At 35.3% G+C, this 21,739-nt stretch overlaps 1 protein-coding gene and 1 long non-coding RNA gene across 10 annotated transcripts in view; one reads left to right on the top strand and one right to left on the bottom strand.

Moving 5' to 3' along the window:
* Nucleotides 1-21,739, bottom strand: part of FOXP2 (forkhead box P2) — a 429,442-nt gene that overhangs the window by 221,855 nt on the left and 185,848 nt on the right. The window lies entirely within an intron of this gene.
* LOC311420632 lies at nucleotides 13,575-19,729 on the top strand. The gene is made up of 3 exons (XR_014684439.1): nucleotides 13,575-14,351; nucleotides 15,244-15,312; nucleotides 19,555-19,729. It is a non-coding gene; the product is annotated as an uncharacterized lncRNA (long non-coding RNA).

Here is a 21,739-nt window from a genome sequence, read left to right as displayed (position 1 = left end):
AGATGAACATAGAAATATGACCTAGAGAAACAAAGAGAAAACAGCAGCTACAAGGAATTCCTTTCCTTTATAAAAACTGCATCCTCACTCAGTTAAAAATTGAATGAAATTAAAAATGTGGTATTAAAAAGAAGAAAACTAAGTTCTGAGGAAGATATCCAGATTTTGTCCTGCAGGGAGTAAGGATTCCATTTGTACAAGAGGCACCATCTACCTAAACCCTGTTCTTTATGGCCCAGATCTTTTGTGATCACTCCAGCTCATCACAGGAATTGACATGATAAAACACATATGTAGGCACATCTATTCTACCTACATATGCCCTCCTCTGAGTAACAAATGAGGATACCTTATGGGTATTTTATATCAAAATGACATTAGTCGGATGATGGGAATTCTTTCTTTTTGAACTTTGATTAAGCTTAATAACAGCTCAAAGTTCTGGCTGATGTCCCTCCTTTGAATGCTCATCAGGCTTAGTTTTACTTAGTTTCTCAACTCCTATGGGATCCTAAGGATCCAAAGTAAACGTTTGCTGCCACTTCCAGGGATTCAGTAGCTACATCTTTACCAGAAAATCAAATCCTGCCCAGAAACACTCTTGAACACTAGAATATGAACACCAACATCTAAAATTGTTAAAACTGTTCTTAAAATGCTTTTTGCTCATGCCAACTAGCGCTTTTCTAGACAATCTGCAGACACAGCACAGAAGTGAGAATGTTTCAGGAACCATTCCAAACAAGCAGGTGGATCTCACCACAGATTGCTTTGCAAGCTCAGAGAATTTACAACAAAATTATCAGCTGTTCTGTGTAGTGGGAATGATCCTGGATATGTCTTATTTAACATTCTAGGAACAGCATAGAAATCCACTCTTAAATATCTTTCTTTTCCATTGATCCAAGTCATCCCTTTCTGATAATATAGTGGAAAACATCCAAAACACCCCAACCAATTCAACATACAACTGGAAGCAACTGGAAGAGATGATTATTTAATAAAACAGCACTGAATTAAGGAGTTAAAAAGTGATTTGGGGCTCTCCATACTTCTTTTCTAATCTTGGATATCTCAATTTCTTATATAAGAAGAGCAGGTAGGAACTCTGGCTTAAACCTCCCCAAGTGTAGTATATGCTGAAGAGAAGTTTAAAGTTTTTTTACATCAAACTTACTTTCTCTCAAAATTTATGATGGAAAACAAATGAGTCTGGTAGCTTCTTGGACCTTCCACTCTGGGTTTTAAGGCATGAGGGAAAAGAGTATCTCTTTGTGAGCTAAGCATTCGTTGGAATGGATTTTTCATCTATTTTTAACAGTAATTTATCTAATTGCTCTGCATTATGTTACAGCACATAATGTTAAACTGAATTTTTTCATGGCTGCATTACAGTTTCAGACATTTTATTACATAATCTGCGATGACATTTCACTTACTGTATTCATCCTGCAAGAACAATGCAAAAATGGCTACAACAATGTAAATCCAGTTTTCATATCATGCCTACTTAGGATACAGGGATAATAATGTTATACCATACTTATTAGTGCTTTCTCAGTCAATATGTTATGATATACTGAATTCTTTGTGTCATGGGGCTCAATTACTTAGATTTGGCAGTCAGATGAAATCACAAAACAAAAAACAGGCTAATCAAACATAAACGTGATTCCAAATTTTTATCGACTGCATTTATCCACTGTTAGGGCTGGCATCCCACTCAGAGGAGAAATGTAGAGAAGTTGTTGGAAAAGAATGAAAAAGACACGTTCTTTCTACTTTCAGTTAAAAAGAAACAAATAAACAAACAAACAAAAAGTTTGGGGAGGGAATGCTCTTTCAACTTTATTGTATTTGTATGAGTGACTTCATTTTTAGAAGTATTGCTGCCTTTGAGTGGTAACATAGATATTTACATGTAAAGCTGTATTTCAGATATGATACTTAATCATGTGGAACACAGTGGGATCTTTGTTAATCAGGTATGAGATGCATAAAATGTGCAAGTGAAAGTGGACTGCATGGCATAACACTGTAGTGGCCATTTTGTTGTATAAATTGGTTCCTAAATGTTACTAATATTGGATCAAACATCCTATTCTAAAAAGTATGCATTCAGATTTCGCTTATTACTCTTATAAAACCCCTGCATTCCTACAGCCCTCTAAAGATTGTGTCAGCATCAGCTGCATGTATCTTTGATTTATGTTTTGAATAAATTGACATGTTAAACAGAAAACAAACAAACAAACCAAAAAAAAAAAAAAAAAAAAAAACAGTTTCTTTTAAAAGAAGGGGCAGCCTTCCTACCTATTATCTCAACAGATCCTCAAGTGGAAGCCTAAAAGAAGATACTAGACTCAGTTCCTTGTAGCATCTCCTCCTTTTTCCCTGAAGATAATGAAGGACAAGGTAGCACGAGGTAGCTGCAAGTATCACTAGCTGCCTGAATCATCTCCAGGACTGATACTGAGCTCCTGCAGGCAGCCCTGGCCTACAATCGGTGACTCCCAGGGAAGATATTTCAACACAAGAAAAAGGCCCTACACTGGGGAAGAAGGAGCCATGCATATGAATAACTACTCTTGTCCTGCTGATAGGAGAACTCCTCAGTATTTCCAGCTCCATACTTCTGGGATAAAGCAGCTTACCCAAGAAGGAATACCAGCTTGTTGCTTTGACCTCTGTCTTTTGCTTTTTGATGTATCAACAAATAGCACTGTTGTCTCAAAAAGCTTCTGTTTATTAACTTTAGAAAAAAAAAAAAAGTGTCTATTTTTAAACAAATACTTAGGGAGTATTCACATCAATGGAAGTAAATAATTTCCCTGTATTTGTCATTAATAACATTGATGGATAAAGCATTGTATTGGAGATGGAAAAATCTGAGTTTTGCCCAGCTGGCTTATACTCCATTTTACTATATTATTGATGTCAATGCCTGTTTTGAAACTGTAGAGCAGTTTCAAAGAGGCAAGCTCATAATTCCCTTAGATATTTCCACAAAATGCTTTAATTCTCAAATAACTCGGTACTCCTGAAAATGACACTTAACTATGACTTTAAGAGTTTAACTTTAGACAACGGAGTTAATCATTTTCTCCATCTCTAAAAGAAAATCCTCTGGGTTGTTTATAAAGCAATTTTATTTTCTTGGATAGGAGGCGCATGTGCTACAAATTCTTATTTACTACCATTTAACTGGTTGCCATTTTTGCATTTTACACAGTAAGTCTTCACAAATAACATAAAATAGGAGGGCAAGATAGACAATAAAACCAATTTTATACCTAAATATAGTCAAATTCAGTAGAAATTTTTCAGAATGTATAGAATTACATTAGAAAATAATTTTACAGTTGTCCAGGAAAAAATAATTGTCTTTCATTTTGTATATCTAATTTCCGTTCAAGTGACACATATAAGAACATATTATTAATCCTGATGCAAACCCATGAATCTTGTCAATACTTATCAGGTTGTGAAAACCTAGACGCCACCATTTTTACAATGAAGAATATGGCTCACATGTAATTTCACATTTACTTTAATGCATTAATACTACTACATCTTACCAGTAGGCAGCACTGTTACATCTTTTTAGATGTTAGCAATGTTAATGACATACAGTGCCATCTGCAACTTTCTACATAATATCTGACCTTTACTTCCATTCAACCCTCATTATTTTTTCTTCACGCAGTGTTTCTATCTCCCAGATTTTATTTCATAAAAGAAAATAAGAAGAAAATCAAAATGCTTGAATATTTTTTAGCACATCAAAAATGGGAAATGGATATTGGAATGGTATATTGGATTGAATTAGTCAATTACCATAACTGTCACTATTTAAAATGTGGCAATATCTATATCAAATGATGAATTACCTTAGGCAAATATCTCAGTAACATAAATGATTCATTTTAGTATTGATTTGATCATTTAGATCTTTAAGACACTAAAATAAAAAAATGATAGAATAAACAATGGTCCCGATCCTGAAAACCCTTACTTGAATGAACAAATCATAAGCCTTCAATTATGAGTTTTATCTTAAATTAGACTGTCCTTCTAAAGGACTTGAACTGTAAAACCCAGAACAAATTAGTATTACAAAAAAAATAATCTGTTGTTATGACTGTTTTATAGATAGCATCATAATATTTTTACTTGGCTATCTTTAGTTTGTTGCACAAAACATGCATAATACCCTAATAACTGATAATTTTCAGTTTTTCCATTCCATAGAGTTTTTATCATCAACTAATTGGACTTTGATCTTACATTCACTAAAAATTAAAATTCAATGGTGAGTTCAATGGGATTTTTGAATGTACAAGAAAGGATGAATTTTATGTCGAATATACATGTACCCAGCTGCAAAGGTTACTGGCAGGGGTTAATAAGTATATTTGCAAAGCACAGATAATGAATACTTATATTAAAATAAGTATTTATCATATATAAATATGTTATAAATATATACATATACACATATGCACACGTGTACTCACAGACACACACACATATTTATATGAGCAAAAGTTTAAAAATAAATAGTATTCTCTTAGTTCATTGGTAAACAATCTATACTAGCTTACACATCTTAGCAGTACCAAAGATTTTTCTTCACTTTCTGTCCTACTTTCACACCAAAATTATAATTTCATATTTCATAAAAAGGCACAGAAACGTAAAATGGGCCAACATCAAAATATAACAAGGAAGCAAAGATAAATTAGAGGAATTCTTTGGTTCTTTCACTAACTAATCAGAGATATACAGAAAAGGACCTTTTAAGTTTAATGATACCTGCTCATTAAATGATGCTAAACACTAAAATACCACGAACAGCAGGGAATTTCAGTTTACATTAGAGAAAAAAATAAAAGGGTAAAAATGACTGAAGTTGGTCAGTTCAAGCTGATAGGGCACTTCAAATGAATAACAGAAGAATAAAAGAGACACTCTAGGTTAAATTAGGTTCTCCTATGCCTTTTCTTGAAAGTGCTTAACTTCACAAATTTTATTTGAATTAACTAACCTGCCAAAATCAAAGACTTGAATAGGAGTAAAGTTAAACAAGCAACTGTACTTCACAGTAAGTTTACCCATTAAACAGCAGATAAAACCTCTGCATAAGAAAAGATGGGGGAAACAGTTTCAGAATGTGCATTTTTCCCTTCTCTAGGCAGGGAAAATGTCATCCCTTTCATACTCTTGAAGTAAAGCTGTACTTTAGAATAAAATTATTCAGATATGGAACTTAATTCTTCTAGTAATTTATTTCTGTATGATTTCTGTTTTTCTTAGTTCAGCACAGTTTTCTTTCCCTCCACTTGATATATATAATACTTGAGTATTACCATTTTAGTATGGCTTTAAAGATATTAAAGAATTAATAATACAGTATTACCTGACTAATAACATTTGCAAATACACTGTAAAACATTTAAAGGAAAATAAGCCATTTGAAGAAATGCCAAGGTTGGGAAAAACAAAACAAAAAGCAAAAGGACTGTAAGTAAGAAGACTGCTTCAAATCTTTCTCAAAAACACATGATATCCTCTATGTTAATTTCCTTGGAAGGTGATTATATTTATAATAAAAAGAATGAAAGAGGAGAGTTCCTTTTTGTGTCTGTGTGTTAGCAGTGCTAGCACACTAATAAAAATACATATTTGAAATATATTCAGTCTTGTTCAATCTGTTCATAATGTTTCCATATTTTTCCTTTCCAACCTTAAGATATAAATAAATAAATAAAGTCAACTTTACTAAGCATGTGAACTCCTCCTAATGTACAAGTTTCCACTGCAAGAATTCCTGACCTGGAACTGCATCTGGGCAGGCTGAACAATCACTTGAAAGACTCTGCAGTAAGGTCAACCTGCACTGACCAGCACTTTTAAAAAAATTATTACACACAACACTTGTAGATTTATTAAGTGATTTTTAGCTATCATTTTAGCACTTCAGGAGATGAATAGAGTTGGAGAAAGAATAGAATAAAGAAGCAAAAATATATTTGATGAAATTTGGAGTGTACGCAGCTAGCAAGTTACTCTACCAATCTGAGCCTGACTTGGTCAGCCTGAGAGTCTCTGTGCCTTCATATCCTTCCAGGACCCTTGCCTTCACAGCCAAACACTTGGCCTGAGGCTGTAGCATGGGGTTGAGGCACAAGAGCTATGATTTATGTGGCTTACAGAAAAATAATTTTGGATTTGATTTTCAGAGATGATAACCTCAGTGCCAGGGAAGCTCATGGAGCAGATCCTCCTGAGAGTCATCACGCAGCACTTGCAGGGCAAGCAGGCGATCAGGCCCAGTCAGCATGGGTTTATGAAAGGCAGATCCTGCTTGACGAACCTGATCTCCTTCTATGACAAAGTGACGCGCCGGGTGGACGAGGGAAAGGCTGTGGATGTAGTCTACCTTGACTTCAGCAAGGCTTTTGACACCGTCTCCCACAGCATTCTCCTCAAGAAACTGGCTGCCCTAGGCTTGGACTGGCGCACGCTTCGTTGGGTTAGAAACTGGCTGGATAGCCGGGCCCAAAGAGTCGTGGTGAATGGAGTCAAGTCCAGTTGGAGGCCAGTCACTAGTGGCGTCCCCCAGGGCTCGGTGCTGGGGCCGGTCCTCTTTAATATCTTCATCGATGATCTGGACGAGGGCATCGAGTGCACCCTCAGTAAGTTTGCAGATGACACCAAGTTAGGTGCATGTGTCGATCTGCTTGAGGGTAGGAAAGCTCTGCAGGAGGATCTGGATAGGCTGCACCGATGGGCTGAGGTCAACTGTATGAAGTTCAACAAGGCCAAGTGCCGGGTCCTCCACCTGGGGCACAATAACCCCAAGCAGAGCTACAGGCTGGGAGAGGAATGGTTGGAGAGCTGCCAGGCAGAGAAGGACCTGGGAGTGATGGTGGATAGTCACCTGAATATGAGCCAGCAGTGTGCTCAGGTGGCCAAGAAGGCCAACGGCATCCTGGCTTGTATCAGAAACAGTGTGACCAGCAGGGCTAGGGAGGTGATCGCCCCCTGTACTTGGCTCTGGTGAGGCCGCACCTCGAGTACTGTGTTCAGTTTTGGGCCCCTCGCTACAAGAAGGACATCGAGGTGCTCGAGCGGGTGCAGAGAAGGGCGACGAAGCTGGTGAGGGGCCTGGAGAACAAGTCCTACGAGGAGCGGCTGAGGGAGCTGGGCTTGTTCAGCCTGGAGAAAAGGAGGCTCAGGGGCGACCTTATCGCTCTCTATAGGTACCTCAAGGGAGGCTGTAGCGAGGTAGGGGTTGGTCTGTTCTCCCACGTGCCTGGTGACAGGACGAGGGGGAATGGGCTTAAGTTGAGCCAGGGGAGTTTTAGGTTAGATGTTAGGAAGAACTTCTTCACTGAAAGGGTTGTTAGACATTGGAACAGGCTGCCCAGGGAAGTGGTGGAGTCACCATCCCTGGAAGTCTTCAAAAGATGTTTAGATGTAGAGCTTAGGGATATGGTTTAGTGGGGACTGTTAGCGTTAGGTCAGAGGTTGGACTCGATGATCTTGAGGTCTCTTCCAACCTAGAAATTCTGTGATTCTGTGATTCTGTAACCAATCTTGGTTACCAAGTGCATCTCAAATCCAACCCATTGATCCCACCAAATGAAATTCTAACCCATGAGATGCATAGTGTCTTTCTATCTCACCATGGGGTTGTGAGATCATTCTCACAGCTTTGAAACACTCTACATATTGTAAGCATAGCAGGAATGCAGACAAATACAAACCCAAAGTAAGAAGTTCAGATGTATGTCGTCTTTGGTCAATTTGCTTGGAAATGGATACGTACGATAGCCAGATACAAGGGGATGAATTCATACCTCCATTGAGATAGGAGCTATCATCTGTTAAGCTTTATTCTCTAAGACAAGATTGTTATATTGGAGTACCACTACATAGAGAAGATGAGTAATGGGTACTGTGTCAACCTCAGAAGAAATACTAGATTGTTTTAATATGTGTAACTGGCAAATGCCAGAGAGCATCACCCATTTGGGAGCAACCTTAACAACTAAAAAAGACACAGTAACAGCTGTAGAATAACAGCATATGAAAATATCATTTATTTGAACATGAGGAAGATCTTGCTCTAGAAAATTTGTGATAAAATGTTAAGAAAAATTAAGGACAGAGATGAGATAAAGTATATAAATACCATGAGGATAATTGTGACATAGGATACATTTTTGCCTGCTTTAACTGTTACTTCAACATTATTGTTAAGAAAATGAATAGTTTACTACCCTTGACAAAAACTAGGCAAATCTCTTGGCACTTCCAAGCTATCTTACACTTTCCATCAAGGAACGATCTCATGTGTGTGCTCAGAAGTACATAAAAGAAGTACATAAAAGCTACAGTTCATTGTGAACAACTAAGCTTACTGTAACATAAAGAACATGTCTTAGCAATACAATCAGATCTACCAAGGAGATGGCAGGTCAAATACAACTTTTTTTGTTCACACCTGCACCAGGTTAACTCAAGTAAATACACCCAAGCATCCTCCATTTGTGTGAAGCTCAGCAGTCAAGAACTTCCTTAGAGATATTCCTCTCAGCAGCATGCATCTGAAAAAAAGACTTGTTGGCACTCTGTACCTGTTTTCTAGGTAACACTGAAGAGTATGTCATGATAAAGGCCTAAGTAGAGCATGAAAAAAATGAAATAGCGTTGCCAGTCTCATTAACTCATTAAGCTGAAATTAAATAGTATGGTATCTCAGAATGAAATTTAGGAAGTTACTGGTGTTGTTTTTGTGTGTGTGTTTTGTTGTTGTTTGTTTGTTTGTTTTTCACTCATTGAGAGGGAAGGAACAAATCTGATCTTTTTGTGGTCGACAACATCATGAGGATAACAACAGGATGTACAGTTGCAGAAAATAAAGGAAATAAGCAGTTAGAACAAGTTGCTCTTCCTTGTTAGGAAAACGAGCAATGGATTAGTTAAGATTAGTTAGGCTTCATGGCTTCATTGACAAAGTCATCTGTAACATAGCACTGATGATTACATAAAATTACAACATCAGATACACTAAGTTAGCAATTTATCCATTTCACTAGTAAGTACAGATGAGAACGAATAGGACAATGTTATCTTCGTTCTCATTAATATGTTTACAAGTGGCTGGAGGCAACAACTGAGGGGGCCCCGCAGCTGTACATGTAATATAAACCACACCAACTCCACAGAGACAACATAACCAAGCAGCTGGTAATCTGATCAAAGACATGATGTGAAATATTTTAAAGAAATTTTATCCTTAAGTTTCCCATTTTATTCTACCTATTTTTGCATGATGTCTTTCATGCCATTCAAACTCTAATTAATGTCTTTAAATAGAATGTAAAGATAGGAAAAAAAATCACCAATCCATTGATTATGTCCATGCTACTTAAAAGCCAGGATGCTCTTTAAAAAACCAATGTATCAAATATTGCAAGCATTACTATACCTCATCAAGAGGCTGAGAAGTGCTTTTGCGATGCAATGCTAAATGCATATTAAGAATGGGGCAATTACCTGCCACTTTGGCAAATAATTTTCTATAAACACTTTTCCTGCCTGCTTGCCCAAGAAATTCTATTTTAACCAAGTTTTGATATCAATGGCTAACTTTTAGAGCCCACAAAACTTACACAGGTCTAAACTAGATATGCTGGAATACCTGCAGTCTACATTATATGAATGAGAAATTCTGTCTCACGTTATTCTTGCACCTTTCTATTATTTTACTTCATTGCCTTGTTTTTCCTACTATATATTGGAATTCAGTTTATAACTATACAATTGTTTGTTATTCCTATGATTAATTTACTAACTTATTTATTATTTTTTTTCTCCTTTGTCTAATTTGCTCACTCTGCTAAAGAGGAAAGAATAAGATAAAGCATTATCTTAAAACAGCCTGGTCAATATGATGGCCACATTAGCAACACTAGGAATTGTACTTATCCTTCCTCTCACTCTCCCCACCATTATTTACTTACTTCCTGCATAAATTATGAAATAATTTAAACTGTTTACAATCCAGATTTTTTGTAATAGTAGAAAGTGAACGAAATCTTACAAAAGCAAAAAAGTCACATGTATCAGAAGAACATATATCAATATATTGAAGCTGGCCACTGAGATTAAGAATGCACACAATATCCTCATTTCCTTTAAATGTAAGAGAAAGGTCAGAAATTTATCTAGGAAAAAGTACAGATGAAGTGATACAGAGGCTTCTTTTATGCTGCTTTTAAATAACTTTATCAGAAAGTAGTATTTGACCCTATGAAAAGTAAGCAGAGTCCAGAGATTGTCTTTGAAAGCTAGTATTTCTCAAGTTACCTAAACCTTTGATTTGTGATTACACCTCTTTCCATAACAACTAGAACAAACAAACAAACAAACAAAAAGACAGTGGATTGTTCATCAGCATTTATTTTAATAGCAAAAACAAACAAAAAAAGATAACCAAGTTACACATTTCTGATCCATTTTGTGTAGGCAAACATTAGTCTTGCCTCAAGGACATGTCTTGAAAGTTCAGCAATGACCAGTTTAGATTAGTGAAAAAAACTGGAAACCTGTGTTTAAACAGATAAATCATACCCTAGACACTATCTTAAAAGCAAGCAAAATCATCCTCCATATTCAATTGACTACTGATTGATGTGGCATCTCCATTCATTACAAATAGAAGCTTTGCCACAGTGCAGACCTATGCTACAAAGATATCTGAGATTTCACATGGATTCTAGTGCTCATGTTGTTTGTTTGTTTGTTTGCTTGAAATAAGACTGGTTTCCATACTTTAGAATAGCAAATTTACTTGTATGATCATATTAAAATACTGCTGCCAGGATTAGAAAGCTAAGCAGATACTAAAGGCTTATAAACATGAGCTTTCGATTTCCTACCTCCAGTTATAATTGAAAAACTTGTTTTGAATATCTGAAACACAACCACTAATTAAGTTGAGTTTTAGTCTTGAAAGTTTACCTAGAAGTGGCAAAGAACAAAGATAATCAGATCTTCAGAGCTCTTATATCTTTAAACATTGTTATGCATTGTCAAAGCCCAGTTGCAGGGATTTTTCTGTGTAACAGGAATGTAACAGAAATGTGTCTTAAGAGACACATTTTCCCCTAAAGCTTATCTATTATGGGTGACAACAGGAGAAACCTGATGTCTAGATATAAAGATATGATAAACTGCAATGGGGAAAAGTATATGAGGCTTCAAAGAATAACCAGCTCTACCATAAATATTACACAAAAATACACAAATAAATATAACACAAATGTTTGTTAAACATTTATGTTTAACCACCAAACAATTCTCTGATATTTTTTACCATAACTCAGCATGCCAAGAGGATATGTGATGCCACAGTATTATTATACTTCTAGGACAAGCAATGGATGGATAGCAATAATAACTTGTTAATTCTGAGAGAGAATTTTTGTAGAATACCTTACTTCATGAAGCATTAATAATTCTACCTGCTAGCACTACTAGGTTGATTGAGAAAATGATAAAGAACAGAGATTACCTAGACTACCTTAGGAAAAAATGCTGATTCCCCCAGATACTGATGTTCAGCTGACTATCACAAAGTAGCCATCAGCATGAAGAAGAAAATGGCCACTGCTACCTTGAAAAGCAATATCCCTAATCATCACTGAGGAGAACAAATGGCCAATGTTCGTGATTACTGAAGGCCATACTACAAAGGTACAAGACATAACAGGGAACATAAGACCACAGATCATTTGTATTATTTCTTGTGGTTACGATGTCTTAAATGCCAGAGAGCCCACTGGACTGATAAACTTATTTCTTTGACCCCTGTCAGACCTTTGATCAATAAAGAAGTGTATTTCTTTGCTACTGCAAGCAGTGCTTGATAACTGTAAGGGACTCACCAGTATCAATGGTGATCCCCACTGCAGAAAAGGCGAAGGTCTCTCTCTGCCTGAGAAAACACACTTCACTCTAAGGGAAACTTATTAAATAACATCTTCTGCTTACCTTCCATGACCCTACTAGCATCAGTAAAGAATATTAAAAAAGGGGAAAATAAGAGGGAAAGCATCTTACCTTTATCCAGATAAGGATTAAGTAGTTGGACTGATATTACAGATGTGAGGAGAGGAAGAGCAATGTTACACGACCACTGGTGCGAAGCTGCTATTGGAACAGTAAATACTTCTTTTGGGCTTTGTCTCGTTGGAATAAATACTCATGGGAGTCATGGGCAGGGAACCTAAGAACTGATGACCTCTTGGCCAAGCCAGTGAAAAAGAAAGTAAGGGAGGACATTGGTTGTTCATCTATGCACATTAGGATAAAAGAAACAGAGGAGCAAACAGTGTATTTGGGAATGTAGCACAAGTGACTCAAAAAGAAGTGTGTGTACATAGGAAGCACATGCTTGGAAATATGTATTAGTCTCCTACTATAGTGACATTAGCTGCAGAATATATTAAACAGTAGAAATCCTTGTACATATTAAATGACAGTTGTGTTTTGTTTTGTTTTGTTTTTCCCCACACTAACCAAATCCTCAGGTTTCCCTACATATGCTCATGTCAGTTGGCATGAATGTCTGTGCTCAGCACTTCAGAGCATGTTCTCCCAATGCTTCTAAGTCTGTACATCAAAGTGAAATTAAAAAATACAAGAACTGTTCTTACAACTACTATGGAGCTACTACTGCCAACTCCTAACGATATCAACGTTTAAGAAGACGTTATATAATACAGCTTACATAGTGATGACTATACATTCATATTGATCAATACACTCTGGCCTCACATGAGGTTTCCTAATCAACAAGAGCTTGGGTTCTTTTTGTTCTCTGGATAATAATTTGGAAGGCCTTTACAAACTTCTGAGGGTCTTTATCTTGCAAAGATATTCTGCAAAGGAAGCATTCACCTGTTCAGGTATTTTTCATAATAATGCAACTTTGTCAAGAGGGCATTGCTAATTCCGCTGAAATTTTTTAGCCACTTTGGAAAGCAGGCATGTTATACACGTCCTTTTTTTTTTTTTTTTTTTTTTTCTGCCAAAGCAGCTCATAAAATGCTTCATACACCAGTGAAGCAGAGGGTAAATTGGAAATACCAAAAATGACAGGAATAGCCATAACTCCATTCATATCAACAGTGTTCATGAGGATGGAAGCCCTCTTTCCAGTCACAACAAATATCACTAGTGCATATCTGGAGGATGAACAAAGCCTCCAGAAAAAAAGATCCTGCTCTGCAACACAGAACACTACATTTTCCTTATTCACTGCAGATTAGCACAAAATGAAACACAAAATATTACATTTTGTAATTGCATTGAATCCAATGAGTCAATATTGAAGATTTGAGTAAAAGTAGCCACAAATACCTTGTAAGCTATACAGATATTGCAGAAACACTTTGAGATTATTCTCCTCATAAAATTCAAAAGTAGCTAGAGGCTCAAGGTAGTGATCAAACTGATTTTACAATTGATTTTGTTCTTTTGCTTAGCAGATGACAGTAATGCTAGACATCTCGGATTGAACCATATTATTTTGGATCTCAAGGGAATGAAGTCAACAAGACAGCACCGTGGGAAAACAGGCAGAAATGCAATAATGTTGGTCAGTGCTACAGCATTCTGGCATTTCACAGAAAGCCGCTGTCTACAATGGGGACTTCAGTAATGTTACTGGGGAATAAGGAAGACATGAGAAGAAATCTGAGCAGGAGGAAAGGAGGATACAGTTAACACCAATTTAACATGACTACTTTCACCAATAGAGGCCACCCAGTACTCACTCACAGATAAGCCTTTGCAGCAATTAATATTCAATTCCTATCATTTTGGAGGACATTTCAGAACCTGAATTATGTTGACAAGGTCTACAATAATTCTTCCCTCATCAGTGTTTGGAATAACTCAGGTGAAACTAAGGCTGGATACAAATGCTTGGTGACTGGCTAACTTCTATGAAAGGAATATAATTTTTTTTCCTTTTTTTTTTTTTTTCTTCAGAAACACACTGAGAGTTAACAATATTTTAGCCATGCTCTAGCATCCAGACTATTATGCTTTGGAAAGGCCTGATGTAACAGGCACTGGAATACGTCAAAGACTGCCTGTGCTGCCCAGAGGCCAAGCCCTCTAATCAATGTGCCTGTTAAGAAAGTGACATTCAAAGGACAGTCCAAAATCTCTTCTTGGTGTGCCAGGGTGAACATCACAGGCTTTATTTATCTCCTCTATCCCAAATAAAATTTGAGTCCACACCTGTGAAACAGGACACTTTTTAAAAGGTAAGGTGGGTAAGTTGATTAGCTAATTAACCAAGCTCTTATATACAACCCATAGGGAGCATTTCAAATGCATAGGACCATTTTTGTTATTAAAATAAAATAGGACAAGGAAGATTTATCATTAAAATGTATTTCACTAATTATACCACCTGGAGTTTCTTCCACAAAACAAACTTTTAATTAGAAAATGTGAATTTATAGAAAATGTTTGGTATAAAAGTTTGATTGTTTATTAAAAGTAGACTGTGGAAAGTTCCTGGCATGCTAGGCAGCACAGATACACCTCTTCAGAAGGTGCACTTTGTCATGTTAAAAGACTCAGGAGTTTCTTCTGAAACTATTAGCACTTATTTTTTGTATCCTCTTTAGTAAAAAGGGAGGCATGATAAAATGGGTATTTATTTTTACATGATGGGAGAGCTTCGCTAATTGTAGGCACACAGATTATTTTCTCCTTAAGGAAGTAATAAAACTTGATGATACATTTAATACAAGCCAACTAGAGAAGATGAATTCCCAAGTCCCATACAGCTACTTTGTACCAGCTGAGTCTATCAGATGAGCTGTATTCTTCCCAGAGGCATCGCATCAATGGCATAGTTGTCTATGCCTGGAGAAACTCAGCTCATACACTGCAATGCATTCTGTTGCAAAGCAGTCTTCACTGGAGATGCAGATACATTGCCATCTATAAAATCACTTAAATTGCTTATATAGTGTCTTACAGAAGAGCAGCAAAGTACTTGTTTTAAGTAACACTGCAGAAAACAGCAGAAATATGTAGGAGAATTTTTTATGCCCATCTTCATACTTCGTATTTATATTACTGTAGTAACATCCTTGCTAAGCTGAGTGTTAGTTAACAGTTTTCTGAACTGGATTTCTTTTGCAGAATATTTGTTTTAAACAAGGAGTCAAGAGAAAATTACTGGACAGGCAAGGGAAAGCTGCATGACTCCAGGTATGTGGTATTAAAGGGAAGAATGCCTCTTTCACATATCCCTCTAACTTAGCACTTTTAAAGGGAAGAATCATGAGGTCCCACCTCTGAGGTTGGAAAAGGGAAGTGAACAGCAGTCCTCCAAACCCAGCAATGATCAAGGAAAGAACAATGACCTGCATTTATTGCCGGGTAGTGCTCCCAGTTGAGTTAATAAAGTTGTGGCCTAATTAAACTGAGCACTTCACATCTTGTTTTTCTTCTTGCATGGCCAGGACAATTAAGCATCCTTTGATGTAGAGTGCTCTGAGGAAATCTCCCAATTACTTTATGAACAATTTTTGTCATAAAGCCTGAGAGAATTTATTGAAACCACCTACAGTAGAATGAGGCCAGAGCCAATCATCACTGGATGACCAGACTTAGGACTACGAGTTTTAAACTACAGGCCACAAAGCCCACAAACACCACATTACAGTGAGAAATTTAAGCTGTCACAAGTGCTAGTTGGGTACAGCAACCTGAACAAAACTGTGGAAAATGACTCTGTTTCACCCCTTGAACTGAAGCTGTTGATAATTCCTGATTTTCTGTTTTAGTGGAGTTTATATTTTACTCTGACCATATTCAAATTCAAAACTAAATTTAATAGTACATGTAACTGTTTGACAATGTCCTCATCCAACAGTCTGCTTAAACATCTAATTCTAAGCATATTTGTAACTGTTTTTTTAATCAAGTTGAAAAGTTATTTTGTCACTTTTTACCAAAAACAAGCAAGGACATTCCTAATTCCTAATACTAATAATTTGAAATAATAACTTATTAACCTAAATTCAGAGTGCTACAGACATAGGGTAATAAGGATTTTCTGCACCTTCAAACCTCTTGCTATCACAGGGATGCATGCTGTATATCCAGCTCTATAAAATGAGCCATTTCTATCTCAAAACCAGTTACTTTGAATAGCGTATCTGAAAAACTGAGAATATATAATGTATATTCTTTCTTGAAGCAATAAGCATATATATTCCAAAACAAAAACCACGTGGATTTAAATTTTAAATTTTTTATCTTTGTCAAAGATTTTTATCTTTGTTATTTTAAATCTTTGACCATGTATTCCTTATTTCATTAATCAGCACATGCAATTAATATGACTTGAGAAAAATATACCTTTTTAATTAAAATACACATATTTGAAAAACAATTTTAAGACTGGTAATAATAGATAAAGACTAATAGCTAAATTAAAAGAAAAACATTATAATGTTTTAAACATATAATATATGTATCATATACAAGTCGTTCTAACACATAAAAAATATTAGACCCCAACTATTGTCTCCATTGAATGTCTACAAATTATTTAAATAAATAAATAAACAAACCTCCAGATATTAACTATATAATTGGAACATCTAAGTTACACTTTCTTTTTTTCAGCTTATGAAAAGTATAATATTTTAAACTCTTATCTGTTATTACTTATTTTATGAATAGGGAAAAACTGTTTTGTGAAATTTGTTTTGATTGTTGTAATAACAAGTCTGGAAGCTCTCTGAAACTTGAGTTTTTTTAACCACTAAAATGTGAATTAAATTTTAACAATTGTGCTATTATTCACTTAACTAACCCAGCTGGGTAGAAAATCAGAACGCAAAACAGCACAGTATTCCCCATAAGGCCATTCATCATTAGTACAAATTAGCTCTAAAATGCATCACAGGCAAATAGAAAAAAGCTTGAATTATTTTTGTCTTACAGTATAATAATGAGTCCTGATTAGGAGATACAATAATTTAGTAATGTGTGGATCTATCCACTGAAAAACTCCACTACTGCTGTTGAAATGTTTTAAGACATATTCCATTCAACTCCCCAAACAAATAGCAGACTGTACTTCAAATGCATTGCAAGACTATTAGGTAATCTCTTTCTTTGTTTAGATTCAGTAGGGTTCAGTGACAAACATTCATCTTTTTCTATAAAAGTTCCTGTTCTTTTGCTTAGTTAAGAATTGCTTTAGTTTTAGTAGCAACTCACAATTTACTTCACAATTTATCCCACAATAAACTTCAAACAAAATGCAAAAAATATCCTTTAACTATTTTAAAATTATGAATTATTTGTTCAGTGTTTAGATCATACACTGGAAAGAGCATTTACATCTGTAGGTAGGCTAATAGAATCAGACACAAAGCTTCTGAAATAAACCAATACCAGCTGCTACCATGCCTCATTACTCTGCAAGTAGCTGCTACCCTAAAATATTGTACACTGCAGAATCATGGGTTTTCAAAAGCCACAAAAAGCCACACAGATTTTTTAGAAGATGCAGCAGTACAAAACAGATACCTCTGTGGGGAAAGAAAAAGAAGAAGGAAAATAAATAAATAAATAAATAAATAAAATAAAGAAAGTCCTATACTTCAGGATATGTGTTCAACTATTTTCCATTCTAATGTACACACATTTTTCACCACCATGCATTTTACTTATTTGAACAGGTGAAAGCAATTAGATTGTAAAATTATTACATTGTCAATGCTCCAATTTATAAAACAATAATTAAAAAATCTAAAACTAATGAAATATATTTCTGATAAGTAACACACTTTCTGCTTCTAAAAGATGCTTAAATATGACAGTATCATAATCTGTACCTAATCATTTAACTTATTAAGAGAGGATATACAAATGACCCAGAAAAGTTGGGCTCCAGCCATACAGTGTAGTCAAAAAAATTTATTCTGTATCTGCACATGCTATACAAAAGTATAGCTTTTAAAAATAATTACTTTTCAAAATCCATTTTAAGTATTAGACTTACTGTATACTGCAAAAATTAGATTGCAACAGCTAAATCTCTTGGTAAAAGGTACCAGGACCCTCACATCTCAAATGGTCATTAAGAAATGTCTCTCTGAAGAGACACACCTTCTAGAAACACAGAAGTAATTTTAATGTAAAAGTTTACACAATTAAAATTACAGAGGTTTAATTTCCAACAAGCCCAGAAGAATTAAATATTCCATAGCTCTCAGGACACATCTTCAACACAGAGGGTTAGTCTTAAATGTTCATGTAATACTTCAGGTATTAGAATTAAGAACTTGAATATGTTTAAAAGAACATTATTCTACCAGGAATCAATTGTATACTTCTAATTTAACTATTCTGAAGATAACATTTTGATATACACAAATTAATTAGGCACAAAAATTTAAAGCAGACTTCTGCTTTATTCAAAAAAACATTGAAAATGGTGTTCAGTAAGTACTCCAGAGTATCATTTAGAGGTAATATGTCACAATATAATTCTTCATGTTAAAATACCAAATAATGAAATGCATAACTCTATATTTCAGAACAGTTCTGTCTTATACTAATCATTAAGCATTTCTTTGCTAACATTTTGTATCTTTGAAACTCTTCTCTGCATAATAAAATCAATTCCACTCACCATTTTCAAAATAATTAGTGCCTACTGATTATTTGCCATACTCTCAAATATAAAGTAATGAAAATGATTATCTGAGATACAAAATGTAAGCAATCACTAGTAGTAAGCATGTTAGGTAAGGCAATACAAGTAGTTCATCAGATAAATTGTTACACATCTAGAGACTTTGCCTTTTCAACTGTATAATATGGTCTGTACTGCATCTTATAAGACTAGTCCAATAATCCTCAAATCACCTTAATTTAAAAATTCCATGATAAATTAAACAACCAAATCCAGGATGAAAATTACTAAGCATTTCACTTAATATATAATAAATATTGAGCAACTTTGAAGAAATAACATTATTTTCAGTGATATCAGCCTTATTTTTCTTATGTGTATATCATACCTAATGTTATCATACTTAATATATATATATATATATATATAATACCTAAAATAAATTGTACTCAGTATCCTAGATTGCATATGCCTTTGCCAAATAAAATTACTTTTGGAAATTATTACCGAATACCAGCAGGGTATTTTCTTCTACCATCAGTATGGTATCAAAAAGCTGATCAGAAATCAAAATAAACTATAATTAAAATGACATCTCTTCTCACCCAGAAATGACCATCTGATCACACAAACAAATCTCAGCATACAAATATCTGCTCAGAGCTTCTGGTCTGCCCTTAAAACTGTGAATTTGGGTAACTGGAGTCTGAAACACTTTGAAACAACAAAGGGAATTTTAAATACATTTCAGAATCAAAAGACTTCTCTCAGAAACCCTCTGTTCTATTTTACAGGCAATTCCTCCACTCAGCCATTCTGCTGATCTCAACACATGGCTATTTCTGAGGAAAAAAGGCCTCTCAGGTCAGGAAGGTGGGCCACCACAAACTCTACGGTATGACAGGGCTCACCAGCGAAAGGGATGACATTCTCACTGCTGGATCTTACTATGTAGGCTGGCAAAATTTCTTCCCCTCTAACAGAACTAAGGTGTAGTTCTCCAATCTCCAGCCTAAGTGACTGACAGTAACACAAATCAATATTTATAGTGATATCCTTTATGCTAGTGATGCATCCATGTCTGACAGCCTTAAATTCCTTACCAACCAAAAAGCAGAAGACAAGGTAAAGAGACATTTTTGTCGTTACTGTGACGTGACACTTAACAAGCAGCAGGAAGAATAATTACAATCCCAAACTGGAAAGTTTACTAACAAAACATGAATTATTGTCAGCAGAAGGCTGGTTGAATCATGAGTTTTCCTGCTACTGCTTCACTTAACCTCAGGAAACCCAGCCCTAACCATACTTTCTGGGAAATATCTGTATGCTCTGGATTGGACAAGCTCACATAATGAAGCTAGATGTAGTCATTAACTACACTTTAATGTGCACACTTTATATCTGCTATTTAAGAAGACAAAGGTCCATTGCAGTAAGTCCAGTCTCCATGCCACACTCCAGCCAGATCCCAAAAGGGGAAATTATCAGCAAAGAAAGGTGTATGAAGAAGAAAACCAGAAGATGTCAATAAATATCTACATCCATAAAGGCTTAAGAAAATAATAAGCAATTCTTAGAAATCTAATTGCGAAGGAATAAGCATTTAGTAAATCTCAATTTGGGAAAAAGCAGGTCATTTTATTAAATTCCAGAGCGAGAATGTATACCCCCAAAGTATTAAACCCATTGGAGAGCAATTAAAGCAAAAGGAATACACTGAAACATTAATGTGGATTTTTAACAAATCCTGGAATACTCTACAAGATCAAGAGAATCAAGAAAACTTAATGCAGTGCTAGTGTTCGTGAAGATCAAACCTGAGAAACTAGTCAGGCTGACATCAAGCCAGTATAAATTCTGGAAAGGGTGAGCAGTATATAATTAAGAAATGATAGCATAATTCATTCATTTTTAAGTCTTGTCAACTAAACTTGATACCATTTTTTATGCTATAACAAGTTTGGCTAATAACATTAACTTGTATTGTCATAGTACACTTAGATTGCTATAAGATTTAATCTTGCATGACATTTTCAAGCACCATACAAAATCAATATTCTACATTACATGGATTAAAACTGTTTAAATACACAGATCTTGAAAACTGTAAGTGGAAAATTGTCAGACAATGTAGGTTCTCTGAAGAACTTTTATTGTCCCAAATTTATTACTTTCATTGTAAATCAGAGATTAATTTTTTTTTCAGATGACCCCATCCTTGATACAATGGAAAATATCAATCAAACAGATGGGCCCATCTTCCTCAATATAACTCATCTGAGCATACACAGCTAAAATGTACCTCTCAAACAAAAATGCTAAAACTATAATTTAGTTCATTTATAGAACAAAGGGTTAAGAGAGAACTTGCTTATCAACTGCAAGTATGTATAAAGCAAGAAGAGCAGTCAGCAGTTTCATTTAGTGGAAAAGAGATTTTAGAATCCAACAGCAGTTGAAAGCTATTAACTTGACTGAATATGTTCATGTAAAAGTCACATTTCTTTATTTCTATACGATGAAAATAAATAATCTATTACCACAAACTGCTGACAGATATGGTAGATTATCTATTTTTCAAATCTTTATAAGAAGCTTTGATATCTTTCTAAAAGAGATGTCACTTTTCACGTGAAGTTACAGTCTCAAGGGATACACAAAATCTTTAAGGATGTTCTGAGACCTGCATTGTGCAATGACCACAAGTAAGTTTGTAGGACCAGGTTGGTAGATTTAGAATCATAGAAACCTCTAGGTTTGAAAAGACCTCTAAGGCCAAGTCCAACCAACAACCTAGCACTACCAAGTCTACCACTAAACCATGTCCCTAAACACTACATCTACACATCTTTGAAATACCTGCAGGAATGGTGACTCAACTGCTTCCCTGGGCAGCCTGTTCCAATCCTTTCCATAATCCTTTCAGTGAAGAAATGTTTCATAGTATCCAAGGTAAATTTCGACTGGTGCAACCTC

Source organism: Aythya ferina (genome assembly GCF_964211825.1).
Source record: "Aythya ferina genome assembly, chromosome: 1".
NCBI lineage: Eukaryota > Metazoa > Chordata > Aves > Anseriformes > Anatidae > Aythya > Aythya ferina.
This window is presented reverse-complemented; position numbering and strand designations above follow the sequence as displayed.